Source organism: Glycine soja, chromosome 14 (genome assembly GCF_004193775.1).
Source record: "Glycine soja cultivar W05 chromosome 14, ASM419377v2, whole genome shotgun sequence".
Classification (NCBI taxonomy): Eukaryota; Viridiplantae; Streptophyta; class Magnoliopsida; order Fabales; family Fabaceae; genus Glycine; species Glycine soja.
The window spans coordinates 29,440,253-29,456,129 of record NC_041015.1 but is presented as its reverse complement, the minus strand read 5'-3'; the positions used below and the strand labels follow the sequence as shown (position 1 = coordinate 29,456,129).

The window sequence follows — 15,877 nt, the reverse complement described above, 5'->3', positions numbered from 1 at the left end:
AAGTTTATTTTTCAAATGATCAAAGTTAAAAAAAAATGCACACACATGACCTCTATTTATAGCCTAAGTGTCACACAAAATTGGAGGGAAATTTGAATTTCAATTCAAATTTCACTTGAATTTGAAATTGAATTTGTGGAGCCAAACTTTGGAGCCAAAATTTCACTAATTATGATTAGTGAATTTTAGTTATGGTTCAGCCCACTAATCCAAGATCAATTCCAAGATTTTCCACTAAGTGTGCATAGGTGTCATGAGGCATGTAAAGCATGAAGGACATGCACAAAGTGTGACTATATGATGTGACAATGGGGTGTAGTAAGTAAATGCTCACCTCCCCCTCCAAAATTTAATTGGATTGGGCTTCTATCAATTCAATTAAATTTATTTCCAACCACACACATCAAATATTCACTTAGTGCATGTGAAATTATAAAACTACCCCTAATACAAAAACTAGTCTAGGTGCCCTAAAATACAAGGGCTGAAAAATCCTATATTTCTAGGGTACCCTACTTACAATATGGAGCCCTAAATACAAGGATCAAATATAATGACATCTTAGTCTAATATGTACAAAGATAATTGGACCCAACCTTGGCCCATGGGCTCAGAAATCTACCTTGAGGTTCATGAGAACCCTAGGGCCTTCTTCAGCAGCTCTAGCCCAATCCTCTTGAAGCCTCTTGCTCATGGCTCTAGTGACTGGTCCCTTCCTAGGGAGGATTGCATCAAGTACTGGTAACAATTTTCACAGTGTCAACTACTTCATAACTATGAAACATTTGGTTTATATGGTAAGCTTATGATCTATCTACCAAACATCAGAGAACCCGAACAAAACGAAAAGAAATTAGAAAATGAAACAAAATAAACTACCCCATCCAGAACACAACCAATTTTCCTTTCAAATTTACACCATTTTTACACCGGTTAATGGTTACTTAGTTATTAATTAATCAATTCTATGGTTAATGCCAATAATGATTCAATTGTTGGTTCAGACAGGGTTACTACATATCAGTACCAGATTTGGTGTTCCTTAACCAATTTATAGTAAGTATAATTTGTCAAACATCTACCATGTATTACACTGAATACCATGAATGACCATTATTCATTTGGGATGAAGCTCAAATAAAACACCATAACGACGAAAATGAAGCGCAAATACTAACAATGACCTAGAGAAGAACCTGGCAAAGGAATAGTATCACCTCGAGCTAGGTGAATAAGCCACCACAAATCCAACTGCACGTTTTCGAAGGGTTAGTGATGAAATACCATCAAATAGTTCAAAATACAAATTAGGTGAACATTCAACAAGGCCAACTAATGGTCTATTCAACCCCCAGTAGTTTCTTTCCCATTGAATCCCATAAAGCATGAAAGTTAGAGGCCAAAATGAGAGCCTGAAAACAAATCTTGAACAATGGCAGTGTTACACCACGACAGCAGCGCACGATGTTCGACGATGGGGCGGTTTTCAAAGACACCTACGACGGCCGGTGAGTCATGGAGGATGTGAGTTGAGTGAGGGGGAAAATGTAAGGTGAGTGACTATTGACTTCAGGAACGAGGGTTAGTTACTTTGACAGCGCATACCACAATGGTGGAAATAAGACTCGTCGTTGTATTGTTCATTTCAAGACGGGTTTAGTAAAACCGTCATCGTTCAACACATCATAATTACAAAAATGCCACCGCTTATTCTTCTAAGACGATTTCCAAGAACTAATGTCGAATGTGCATCATAAAAGTCTGTATTTGTAGTAGTGAGATTATCAATTCGTAAGTTTAACCCAAAAAAAAAATCATATCAAACACCTTACCTCCGCTGTTAATGGTCAAACCAACCACTGTCACAACCGTCATTTGCCGAGGAACCACCATAAACAATGCACCTCCACCAAGAGGATACAATAATGAACGAGCAACTCTCACGAAACACCTCTGATCGAGGCCGTACCCGAATCAAATAAACATGAAAATGCAGTAACTAGGAAATAATCCTAGGTCGTTTCCCAATGAGCAATGATAAACCAAATGTTCATAATATACTTGCAGTAACAGTTACGATTGGGGGGGTTTGTTTGTTTTGTGATTTAAAGAACAGAACAAGTAAACTGGAATACGAAACTAATAATATTAAAAACGGGTTGTTTCCTCTAATTCAGAAGCCATTCTCTTGTCCTGGGTTATGGAGAATTCGTCCCTAACAGTTAACCACTTAATCCAACCATATTTCAATTTACTAAGCGAATATCAACTTAGGGTTGTCAATACGTGATTAGGCAACACATACACCAGTTAACCCTTCATCCATTAAGCATGAACGCAAGTTAGGCTCAGAGGAAATTAATCGAACACGAAGCGTGCACAAATTAATAGTAACGAATGTGGGTTAACTGGTGAAGGGAAAACTGCCAGGAAGCCACATTATAAACAAAACCTCGAAGGGAGTTGAGCTTCGTCCTCAAAAGGAAACAACACTAGAATATTTAGCCTTCCATAGATTCAAACAGAAAACGTAAATGAAACTAAAAGCAGAAACGTAAATGAAAGCAGAAGAAGAAACAAGAACGAAATTGTAATTAGAAGCAGAAAATGGAAAATTGCATTACGTGAACAATAGCATTAGAACAGAAAAACGTTAAACCCTAAACAATGCTCTGAATACTGAATAGCCTAACAGAATGGCTTTGCACGAATCCCAAGACTACTATTTAAAAAGAGTCACTCAAAGTAACTGGGCCCTATTACATTATTCTGGCCCAAAACGAAATAAATACTGAACCACATAAAATAAAATTGCAATCTCCTAATTAGAAATTAACTAAAGTAAGCGCTGCTTTATTTGCCCTCTTCAAGTCCACAACCAAAATCCGGATTAAGCCCAATGTTTCATTAATTCCTGAAATTAGATTAAAAACATCAAATTAGCTTAATGGGCCCAAATAATAAAACTGTCTAATTAATTTGACAATTAAGACTAATCAGTAATTAAAATGGTGCAAAAAGGGTTTAAGAAATAGAAGAAAATGATGGCACATCAAAACCCCCCATACTTAGCCTTTTGCACTCCTGGGCAAAATGAAACAAAGAACAAAATCCAAGGATATCAAAGAGAGACAAACAGCAACATTCACATATTCCTCAATGAACATCAAGGAATGGATAACATTTAACATCTAATATAAGGAGATCCGAAAAGTCAAGACATTCATAAAAATCATCCAAGCAACCCAATCATGGCAAAATAGTTAATCAGCTCAAGAATGAAAAGTGATAAAGCCTCACAAGATATACACTCTATCTCTCAAGTGTCTTGGCTACTATTTACCCTCAAAGCACCCATGAAAACAAAAACCACATAAACTTGGCAAGATTCTAAAATTGACAATCAACCCATAAACACAAGCACATGAGGATCAAAAGGTCTTTTAAGGTTGTAATGGGGCCAAGGACAAGGTATGGAAAAATATGGAATAAGTGGCTAAATCCCAAAGGAATAGAGGAGCAATGGAGACTAAGTGCATATTAAGAAAAAATAAAAAAAAATAAAAAAAGAACTAAAGATAAAATTTAAACATAAAGAGTAGAACCAAGAGTCTCATCATTCTTTTGTCATTTAAGATCTTATTCACTCAACTTTATTGCTTTTCTTTTCTTTTTTGATTTTTTTTTACTCTGTAGCCTTTGAGAAACAACATCTCATTCAGCATGTCCAACATTTAACCAATATACAATGTACATCAAGTATGGCCCAAAATACATCATGAAGCATAGCCAACAAAACATGTTATCCAATGAAACAAAAACCCCCCACACTTATTCCTAAAACAATTCCAAAGCTCCAAAATTCCTTAAGGATATGATGATATCATGGTTTTTCACTTAAGGCTTGTAGTGAGCTTCAAAACAAGGAAAGGGAAACAAGGCTCAAAAGGGCTATCAAAGGAATTAATTCAAGGTAAGTCCATTTGGCTAGGAGCTTATAAGAACAAAATTGCCTAAATCATTTCCAAATATGCATGTGAATTAGGAAGCATCAACAAGAATCAAGCCAAGGCTGTTGTGCAAGCAATCAATGGGGCAAAACACACCAAATGATTATGATGATGGATGGCTCAAATTCTCACAAAGGTAAACTCATCACTTTCAAATTGAGCTTTCAAAACTATCATGACATGTAGAGGAAAAGCAAGGATTTCAAATCGCAAAATGTCAAGAAGCTTTTTTTTAAAAAAAAAAAACCATTACCCATTTCTTGAACATATCCTCTAATTCAAAGAAAAAACATGCAAATTTGTACATGCACACAGAATTGACCTAAAATATTAAACTAGAAACCCAACAAAACTAACAACATTAACAAATTAACAAAACCAACAGAACTAGCAAAACCAAAGAACACTCCCCCCATACTTAAACAACACATTGTCCTCAAGGTGGCACAATTAAAAGATTAAAAGCAATTAAACCATCAAATAGAATCGGACAAGTGTAATAAAAGCAAAGAAGGAGATAGGAAAAGAAGAACTCCCTAAGTCATGGTGGAGGAAGAGTAGGGTGGATTAAGGAAATCTCTTCCACCACTACGTCCACTAAAGAAGGGTTTGTGAGGAATGACTTAAGTCGATGTTCGTTGACCTTGAAGCTCTTTGTTTGTGGAGTCGCTTTTGATCTCAACTGTACCATAAGGAAAAACATTAGTAACAACAAAAGGACCAATCCACTTATACCTCAACTTACCACTCATGAGTCCAAGCCTATAATTATACAATAACACTTTTTGCCCAACCATGAAGTCCTTCTTAACAATCATGCTATCATGGAACTTCTTGGTCTTTTCTTTGTAGAACTTGGCATTGTCGTAGGCTTCTAGGCGGATTTCATCTAACTCACTCAATTGCAACTTTCTTTCCTCACCAGCATGATCCATAGAGAAGTTGCAAGTCTTCACTGCCCAATATGCTTTGTGCTCAATCTCCACTGGAAGATGACATGCCTTTCCAAAGACAACCCGATAAGGAGACATTCCTATGGGTGCTTTGTAGGCAGTCCGATGTGCCCAAAGAGCATCATCAAGCCTAGTACTCCAATCTTTCCTGCTTGGCTGCACAATCTTCTCTAAAATTCTCTTGATCTCCCTATTAGAAATTTCTGTCTGTCCATTGGTTTGGGGGTGGTATGGTGTGGATACCCTGTGTACAACCCCATACTTTTTAAGCAAGGCATGCATTGTTCTGTTGCAAAAATGGGTTCCTTGATCACTAACAATTGCTTTAGGTACTCCAAACCTGCAAAACAGATTAGATCTGACAAAATCTGCAACAACCTTAGCATCATTAGTTCTAGTAGGCTTGGCTTCCACCCATTTTGAAACATAGTCAACTGCAAGGAGAATGTAAACATAACCAAAAGAGACAGGAAAAGGGCCCATGAAATCTATACCCCAGACATCAAACACCTCACAGAATAGCATAGGTTGCTGAGGCATTTGTTGTCGCCATGTAAGTGTATTTCCTGCTCCCTGACACTGCTCACAAGTGCTGCAGATCTTCCACGCATCTTTGAAGATGGTGGGCCAATAAAAGCCACAATCAAGCACTTTGCGAGTTGTCCTTTGAACACCTAGATGACCTCCCGGTGCGGAAGAATGACAGAACTGCAGGACTGAGTCAGTCTCATGATCTGGAATGCATCGTCTAATGACCTGATCACTGCACAATTTCCACAAGTAGGGGTCATCCCAAATAAAATGCTTAGCATCACTTTTAATTTTATCTTTTTGGGCCTTAGATGCTAAGGGAGGAAAAACAGAAGAACCTAAATAATTGACAATGTTAGCAAACCAGGGAGTAGAAAGAGAGTCAGAAATACTATACAGTATATACAAATGATCATCCGGGAAATCATCCCGAATGGGTGAATCCGCATCAGATACACGTTCGATCCGACTCAAATGATCAGCAACTAAATTTTGTGATCCGCTCCTATCACGGATCTCCAAGTCAAAGTCTTGGAGCCAGAGCATCCATCGAATCAACCTAGGCTTAGAATCAGCCTTCTTCAACAAGTACTTTAGAGCTGCATGGTCAGTATAAACAATAATGCGGGCACCAAGCAAATAAGATCGAAATTTTTCAAGAGCAAAAACTATGGCTAGAAGCTCTTTCTCAGTAGTAGTATAATTCGCTTAGGCAGCATCTAAAGTCCTAGAAGCATAATATATCACCTTGGGCAATTTATCAATTTTCTGAGCAAGGACAGCCCCCGATGCATAATTTGATGCATCACACATAAGCTCAAAAGGGGTTGTCCAGTTGAGTGCCTGGATGATGGGGGTGGTAGTCAGCGCTCTTTTGAGGCAATCAAAAGCCTCTTTGCATTTGTCATTAAAGTCAAACTCCACCTCCTTTTGCAACAAGTTGGACAGTGGAAGGGCTACTTTGCTAAAATCTCTTATAAAGCGCCTGTAGAATCCTGCATGACCAAGAAAAGATCGCACCTCTCGCACACAAGAGGGGTAAGGCAATTGTGAAATAACAGAAATTTTTGCAGGATCTACTTCAATACCCTTATTGGGAATAATGTGGCCTAAAACTATACCTTGCTCAACCATAAAATGACATTTTTCAAAATTTAGAACAAGATTAGTTTCGATGGATCTATTCAAAACTTTTTCCAAACTATCCGAACAACTATCAAAAGAGGATCCATATACAGTGAAATCATCCATAAACACCTCTATGCAATTTTCTAAGAAATCACTAAAAAAACTAATCATGCACCGTTGGAAGGTACCAGGGGCATTGCACAGGCCGAAAGGCATCCTCCTATAGGCAAAAGTGTCGAAGGGGTAGGTGAATATGGTCTTTTCCTGATCCTCAGGAGCAATAGTAATTTGCATATAACCAGAAAAACCATCAAGAAAACAGTAGTGAGATTTACCTACCAGACATTCTAGCATCTGGTCAATGAATGGCAGGGGAAAATGGTCATTTTTGGTAACCTGGTTCAACCTCCTATAGTCGATGCAGACTCTCCAACTATTTTTCACCCGAGTAGGAATCAGCTCCTCCTTCTCATTTTTTATCACTGTGAGGCCGGTTTTCTTCGGGACTACCTGGATGGGACTCACCCATTGGCTGTCGGAGATAGGATAAATGATTCCAGCTTGCAAAAGCTTGGTTATCTCCTTCTTCACTACATCAAGAATCGTCGGGTTAAGTCTTCTCTGTGGCAGTCTTACTGGTTTAGCTCCATCCTCTAAATTTATTCGATGCATACATGTGGATGGGCTAATACCAGGAATGTCTGCCAGGGTCCAGCCTATAGCCTTCTTATGCTTCTTGAGAACGGACAACAACTTCTCCTCTTGCTCATCAGCAAGGGAGGCAGATATAATTACTGGAAAATTGTTGTTATCATCCAAGTAAGCGTATTTTAAATTTGATGGCAGAGGCTTCAATTCTGGTGTGGCCGGCTGGATAGTGGTAGAAGGAGATGATTTCTCAGCCTGTACCTCATAAAGAAAGTCAAAGGTATGTGTACTTCCTGAAACATGGTTAGTCCTATCTGACTCTATAAAATCAATCTCAAGAGATAAAACACCACCACCACCAGACATGCAATCAATATCAATTTTAGATTCATTCTCAGCATCAAATTCAGACATATGATCTAGTACAATTTCAGACTCAATACATGAAGAGTGAGAGGCATGCAGATTAGAATAAAGATCAGTCATGTATTCATCAACAACATGGTCAATTATTTCAGCACGAAATACAGAAAGATCTTCAGATAGGTGTTTCATAGAATCCAGAATATTAAAATGAACAGTTATATCACCAAACTCTATGAATAGTGTGCCTGCATATACATCTATCTTAGTTCTAGCAGTTTTCATAAAAGGTCTGCCTAGAATGATGGGAACTGATCCTTGAGAAAATCCATCCTCCATATTCAAAATATAAAAATCAATAGGGAAAATCAGTTCACCAACTCTAACTAAGACATCTTCTATGAAATCAACAGGATAGGCAACACTTCTATTAGCTAAATGAATTACCACATTAGTTGACTGCAAGGTACCTAAAGATAGAGAATTAAAAATAGACAGAGGCATAACACTAACAGAAGCTCCTAAATCTAGCATGGCATTGTCAAACTTACTATTCCCTATAATACAAGGTATGCTGAATGTACCTGGATCTTTACATTTTTCAGGAATTTGGGGGACAGATTTACCAATCAATGCGAAGACATTTCTGCCCATGCTAATTCATTCACTTCCTTTAAGCTTCCGCTTATTAGTGCACAGCTTCTTCAAGAATTTAGCATATCTTGGAATTTTCTTTATTGCATCCAGCAGAGGTATGTTTACCTCTACTTTTCTCAATGTTTCCAAGATCTCTTTCTCTGCCTCTTCCATTTTTTTGTTGGGAACTGCTCTTGGAGGGAATGGAAGAGGGATGTGATGCTTCTGCAAATCAGAATTAGCAGTGGAAGATTCACCTGCACAGAAATTGTTATGTAAATTTTTGTCATCACCTTTCTCTGGAGTAGAGTGAAGTTGGGCAGGTTCATTTGCAGATGAGAAAGGTGCTACGGGTTGAGGTCCTTGACACTGCTTTCCCGACCTCAATGAAATGGCACTGACATTTTTGGGATTTTGGACAGATTGAGAAGGCAGCTTGTCAGAATTCTGGGACTGTTGTTGATTTAATTGTGTAGCCAATTGTCCCATCTGATTAGTTAAGCTCTGAATGGAGGCTCTGGTCTCTTGTTGAAACTGCATGTTTTGCATAGTCATTTGCCTCACAAGTTCTTCGAGGGAAGGTTGCGGAGGAGCCTCAACTGTTTGTTGTTTCTGGGGCTATTGTTGTTGTTGGATTGGTGGAGGAATGTATGGTCTGCTTGGGCCAGCAGCATTTTGGAAGGAAGGAGCAGGCTGTTGTTGTTGTTGTTGAGGGCTAGACCATCTGAGATTAGGGTGATTCCTCCATCCAGGATTGTATCTGTTGCTGGAGAGGTCATAATTGTTCTGTTGTGGTTGATTTTGTGGCGTCCCCAAAATAATGACTGGTTTAATAGTAATGATTTAAATAACAGAAACCATGGTAAAAAAAATTTTCTTCTTTTTCTTTTTCATTTCTTTCTCTTTTCACAATAATTAGGTTCAGAAGGAAAATCCTCACTATAGAGTCCTGAATGGCCAATTCACAACTCTATTCGGAGTCATTTCTTTCTTACCACTCGTAATCTCTAAACTATCTTGCTATTTCAAAAGGAAGAGTATACCAGCCATTACTTTAGGTCGTCACGTGAAAATAATAAAATAAAATACGGTCGGTAAACTCTTTTGCAAATAAAGTTTGCTAATGCTTTCTTTTCAAATAACAAGATTAAACATAAATACATTCATCATTTAAAGCTGTCCAAAATATGGGAGTTTTACAAAATACATAGTGTCATCCAAAGCAAAAGTGTCCACAGTGGTGGCTTCAGCCACATGTATACAATCATCAAATTCCTATACAATAGGTCTACCCGTACAAAAACAAAAGAGTAAACCTAACAATCAGTCCTAGATGCACCCACCCTCAAAAAGTATATAAAACTAGTCCATAGAACTGCCTACTATGATGAAGAGCCTCCACTGATCGCCATCTCTCCAGGGCCGCTATCCTCTGTAGAGTCTGCCTCGGATGCCGACATGACGTCCTCGGGAGAATCCACCTCAGGGAGTGGGTCCTCATCACCCTCTAGAAAGTCAAGAGCATCCACGGCAGGCTCAGGAGGTAGCTCCTCGAGATCCTTCTCAAGGTCTTCCTCGGATGACGTTACCTCAATCACTTGGACTGGCTCCACTAGACGGTATGGTGTAGGCGTGGGTAGTATCCACTCCACAGTATGCTGAAGTGTGCGCGCGGGTTCATCTGGATGCACCAATGAAGTAGCCGTAAATCGAATCGTGCCTAGAAATCGACACCTCGTGTTGCCTTCGAGGGTCTCCCAAGCTCCCTCTAGGCACTCCATCTCCACTCGATCATGGATTAGCTGCGCCGCCATCACGATCTACAAGAAAGAAAAGAAAGGGGTAAACTCTTTCACGAGAATCTAACTACGCCGCAACATAATGCGTCTCATAACCACTACATGCAAGTAAAAGGGGTATCTTTAGGCTTTTCATCTCTGGTAATCGATTACACAGCCTTGGTAATCGATTACCAGAGGCTAAACTCGAATTACACAGCTTCAAGACCTGAGAACCTGAAAAAGGCACTGTGTAATCGATTACACATACCTGGTAATCGATTACCAGTGACCCATTCCTCTGTGTAATCGATTACACAGACTGGTAATCGATTACCAGAGGCCTCCACAATCTTCCAGTTCCCTTTTTAAGCCTGGTAATCGATTACACCCCTTGGTAATCGATTACCAGAAGCCTTCTTAACTTCCTGATCTCGTTTTCAAGCCTGGTAACCGATTACACCCCTTGGTAATCGATTACCAGAGGCCATCTTAGCCTCCTGTCTTCATTTTTAAGCCTTGTAATCGATTACACCCCTTGGTAATCGATTACCAGAGGCCATATCCCATATATCAATCAAAATTCACAGCTGGCTAGCCACCACACAAGCCTATTTGCTTTGTGGTCTTTGTTCCTTTTATCTGTTGACTGCCAGGAGCTTGCCTGCTTAGGTACATCACAGGTTCTCACTGACTGACTATGGCCGGGTTGGGTCGGGATTGGTCAAGCTTGGTTTTGGGCAATAGTACCCCACCTAACGTCCCCAAGGTCTCCTGACCCCCGCGACATATCTCCAGGTACCACTCTGTGGTCAACGAATAAAAGTAGGAAGTCTCACCCTTCCACACTTCCTCATTTCAAGCTTGTAGGATTATGGGGTATCCATCACATGTGGTACTAGGTGGCGGTCAGGCGATGGTGCAAAACAAGTTCTCCACATCCACAAATCACGTACAAACCCACCATCCCCTGTTGCCCACCTCCAACTGAGCTCACGTACTCCCACGTAGCCCTTATCCTCGTTCCTCTCAACGCCGAGTCCCCATCAATCCTCCCAAGCTTCCACAACATCCAAGTAATTCAACATCCAATCATCATGAACTAACTCAGCCAAGAAAATAGGGCAGAGGCAGAAAACTCTGCTCAAAACACAAACCAACATCACAGCTTTTTCACACTCAAATACCCCAGTAATATTCTCTTCGTTCCAATTCGTTAACCGTTGGATCGATTCGAAAATTTTATTGGAAGTCTCTAGTACATAAGTCTACATTTTGACCGTTGGGATATGCTATCAAATGTCCAGAACCCCATATGTACTACCCTTTTCACAACCAGCCATACACAAGCATTTTTCTGCACATATACAAAATTCTGCTGCACATTTCAACAGCAAAATTCTGCATAAAGTGCAGATTTCGAAAATCACTCTTGCCTTCATCCAATTTTGCCCAAATTGAATCCTACAAGTCCTAAATCATGTATCAATCATGTCTAAACCAAGGACAAGCTTCAGACCAAAGCAACTCAAAATCTAGGTATCTAAAACCCCTCTATTTAGTGGATTTTCAAGGTTTGAGAAGTGAAAATGAGAATAGAGTAAATTTGGAGCAAACTCTCACCTCACACAAGTCTATAACATCAATCTAAACTTGCTCAAACTGGTTTTGCACCTAAAATTCCAACGAATCAAAATTTGACTCCTCAACACCCAATCTTACCCTAGAAATGGCTCTTGCCTTCACTTTGGTCATTTGTTTTTCTCTCTTGCACAACCCAAGCTTTCTCATAAGTCCTAAATGACATTTCAAACTAGGATTAACTCCCTTTAACCTCCAAATACCACTAAATCCAGATTTGGCCTTCCCACTCTCAAAGCCTCACTTTTTTCCACTCGAAACACCATATTCTCACTTTCTAACCCTAGGTTAACTCTACCCTTCATCTCTAACAGTTTTCCATAAGCAATTTCAACACATAAACATCACAAGCATCGTCATAAAAACCCTAAAACTGAATGGGTAAGCTTAACTCATCCAAACATGGCAAGTTCAACATGCTTTCAACAAATTTCTTCACAAATAACTATCATGACGCAGAAACCTAGCAAAACTACCCATCATATCTCCCAAAACCCAAAACCCACGAAAATCAAGTGAGAAAGAAGTCTACCCAAACCTGAAATTTCGAGGTCCCACACGTAGAGATGCGCTTCACGACTCCAAAAATGCCTTCCTTTCACGATTTGGAGCAGAAATGGTGACCAAAGGTTGGAGCTTTGTTGGGCAACAATGGTGGAGGAGAGAAAAGAAGAAGAAGGCTGCGTGAGAGAGAGGGAGAGAGCTTCTGAAATTTGGGGCTGAGTGAGGAGAGAGAGAGAGTGTTGCTTTTTAGTTTAAAAAAAGGCTTTTCTCTTTTCTTATTATTTTATTATAAGCTATGCCACATGTCTCCATTTGAGTGGAGCAAAAGGGCTCACTTTTTCCTCTTGATGTGACTCATACTCAGTCACAAAAGGGAAGAAAAATCTGACCTTTGCAACGCTAAAATCCTGCCCCGGTTTGCGTGTCGTTTCTCTGGTTCCAGTTCCTCGCGTTTCTCTGCGTCCGTCGGGGCCAATTTTCGAAAGTATGCAATATATATATATCAAAACGCTCAGAATGAAACCCCGAGCGTGGTTCCGAGGTTGGTTTTGTTAAATTTTAAGTCGCACGCAAAACGATGATTTTTAGACCAATTAATTGAGAATTAACCTATAACCTTCCAGTTATGGATTTCTCTTCCTTAATTAGCCTAACCCGCGTATCTTGCCCCCACTATTCCTACTTCTACCAAGAACATATATGCATATACACTGAATAATACTTATATATATATATAATCATTCAAAATACATCGTTTTCAAAAATTTCGAGTAGAAATTTCCAAGATGTCACAAATTTTGCTGTTGAGGTTGAGGAGGTCTATTGTAAATGTTTGCAGCATAAGCTTTAGGCTACTCAATTGCTCCAGGTTGCTGCATGGAAGGGCAAAGGTCTGTATGGTGGTCAGCAGAGGAGCATAAACCACAGACTCTTGCGACAGGTACAGATTTCTGATTCAAGGCCAGCTGGGTTACCAAGTTAACCAATGCATCTAGTTTGCCTTCAAGCTTCTTAGTTTCAGATGATGCAGATGAGTTTGTAGCTACCTCATGCACTCCTCTAATGACTATAGCATCATTTCTGGCGCTAAACTGCTGGGAGTTGGAAGCCATCTTCTCAATTAAATTTTTGGCTTCAACAGGAGTCATGTCTCCAAGGGCTCCACCACTGGCAGCATCTATCATACTTCTCTCCATATTACTGAGTCCTTCATAAAAATATTGGAGAAGAAGCTGCCCCGAAATCTGATGGTGAGGGCAACTGGCACATAATTTTTTAAATCTCTCCCAGTATTCATATAGGCTCTCTCCACTGAGTTGTCTAATACCTGAGATATCCTTCCTGATGGCCGTGGTCCTGGAAGCAGGAAAAAAAAATTATAAGAATACTCTCTTAAGGTCATCCCAACTCGTGATGGACCTTGGAGCAAGGTAATACAGCCAGTCCTTTGCCACTCCTTCTAAAGAATGAGGAAAAGCCTTCAGAAATATATGGTCCTCTTGGACATCTGGGGGTTTCATGGTGGAGCAGACAATATGAAATTCTTTCAGATGTTTGTGCGGGTCTTCACCTGCAAGGCCATGAAACTTTGGAAGCTAATGGATCAGTCCAGTTTTAAGAACATATGGGACATCCTCATCAGGGTATTGGATGCACAAGCTTTCATAGGTGAAATCAGGTGCAACCATTTTCATTAGAGTCCTCTCACGGGGTGGAGGTTGTGTCATGTTCTCGGAATGTTCAAAATCAGAATGCTCAAAATTATAATGCTCAAAATCAGGATGTTCAAAATCACCAATAACAGAATGCACAGATTCACTAGTAATGGAATGCTTTGGATGATCAAAAGGTATAAAATGATGCCTAACTAATCTATGAAATGTCATATCTATCTCAGGATCAAAGGGTTGTAAGTCAGATGGATTGCCTCTAGTCATACACTACATTCAGCATGCACAACTAGTTGCCTTGTCATGTAAATAAAGGTGTAGGTTTGAATTACAGCTACCCTCAAATGATATCCAAATGACTTGAAATTTTGTGAGCAACCTTATAAAATGATGAGAAGATAGCACATAAAATTTCAAACAAAAATTCAAAGTCTAACTATGGAAGATAAAAATGGTAGGTTGAGAAAAATAAGTGAATAAAACTTGAAAAATAAAAAACTTTTGAGAGAATCACTTTTTTTGGACGATGGAGACCTCAGCCGGCTAGGCCAGCTATCAAGGCATAGGAAACTTTTTTCTACCCCAAATACATATATAATAATTGCGATTCTGATAACCAGAGCAAAAGTTATGGTCGTTTGAAGTTTTGACCAAAACAAAATTTGCTACTTTTTTGGAACTTTCAAATCTGACCAAACTAAAGGCTCTAGCTATTTTTCCCACAAAATATAGATTAAAATAAGTTACCACAAAAAAATTCAGTCAAAAATAACAACTCTAGCTACTAAAACAAAAAATCCCAAATAATTCAGCAAGGGTGGTCGCTAAAATCCGTCGCTACATAATTTCTACTACTACTCTGTTTTGCCACAAACAAAAAGTGGTCGCTAAGTCCATTGCAAAACACTATTCACAGCAAAACACCTAAAACTGAAACAGGGGAAGCGCTTAATAGAAAAACTAAAGCAGAACACACACTAAACAAAATACCAGGACACTAAACAACATTAACACACATACTAACACAACATTAACAATTAAACATAAAACACGAAATAATTAAACACTAACACGACACTAGCTATTATGAACCTTTGGACACAGCTTCCCGGCAACGGCGCCAAATTTGATCAAGGCCGTACCCGAATCGAATAAACATGAAAATGCAGTAACTAGGAAGTGATCCTAGGTCGTTTCCCAACGAGCAATGATAAACCAAATGTTCATAATATACTTGCAGTAACAGTTACGATTGGGGGGGTTTGTTTGTTTTGTGATTTAAAGAACAGAACAAGTAAACTGGAATACGAAACTAATAATACTAAAAACGGGTTGTTTCCTCTGATTCAGAAGCCATTCTCTTGTCCTGGGTTATAGAGAATTCGTCCCTAACAGTTAACCACTTAATCCAACCTTATTTCAATTTACTAAGCGAATATCAACTTAGGGTTGTCAATACGTGATTAGGCAACACATACACCAGTTAACCCTTCGTCCATTAAGCATGAACGTAAGTTAGGCTCAGAGGCAATTAATCGAACACGAAGCGTGCACAAATTAATATTAACGAATGTGGGTTAACTGGTGAAGGGAAAACTGCCAGGAAGCCACATTATAAACAAAACCTCGAAGGGAGTTGAGCTTCGTCCTCAAAAGGAAACAACACCAGAATATTTAGCCTTCCATAGATTCAAACAGAAAACGTAAATGAAACTAAAAGCAGAAACGTAAATGAAAGCAGAAGAAGAAACAAGAACAAAATTGTAATTAGAAGTAGAAAATGGAAAATTGCATTACGTGAACAATAGCATTAGAACAGAAAAACGTTAAGCCCTAAACAATGCGCTGAATACTGAATAGCCTAACAGAATGGCTTTGCACGAATCCCAAGAATGCTATTTAAAAAGAGTCACTCAAAGTAACTGGGCCCTATTACATTATTCTGGCCCAAAACGAAATAAACACTGAACCACATAAAATAAAATTGCAATCTCCTAATTAGAAATTAACTAAAG

The 15,877-nt window shown here is 39.1% G+C and overlaps 1 non-coding gene across 1 annotated transcript; it reads left to right on the top strand.

Moving 5' to 3' along the window:
- The first annotated feature begins 13,434 nt into the window (after window positions 1-13,434).
- On the top strand, window positions 13,435-13,541 carry LOC114385585. The gene has a single exon (XR_003660953.1). It is a non-coding gene; the product is annotated as a small nucleolar RNA R71 (small nucleolar RNA).
- The last annotated feature ends 2,336 nt before the right edge of the window (window positions 13,542-15,877 follow it).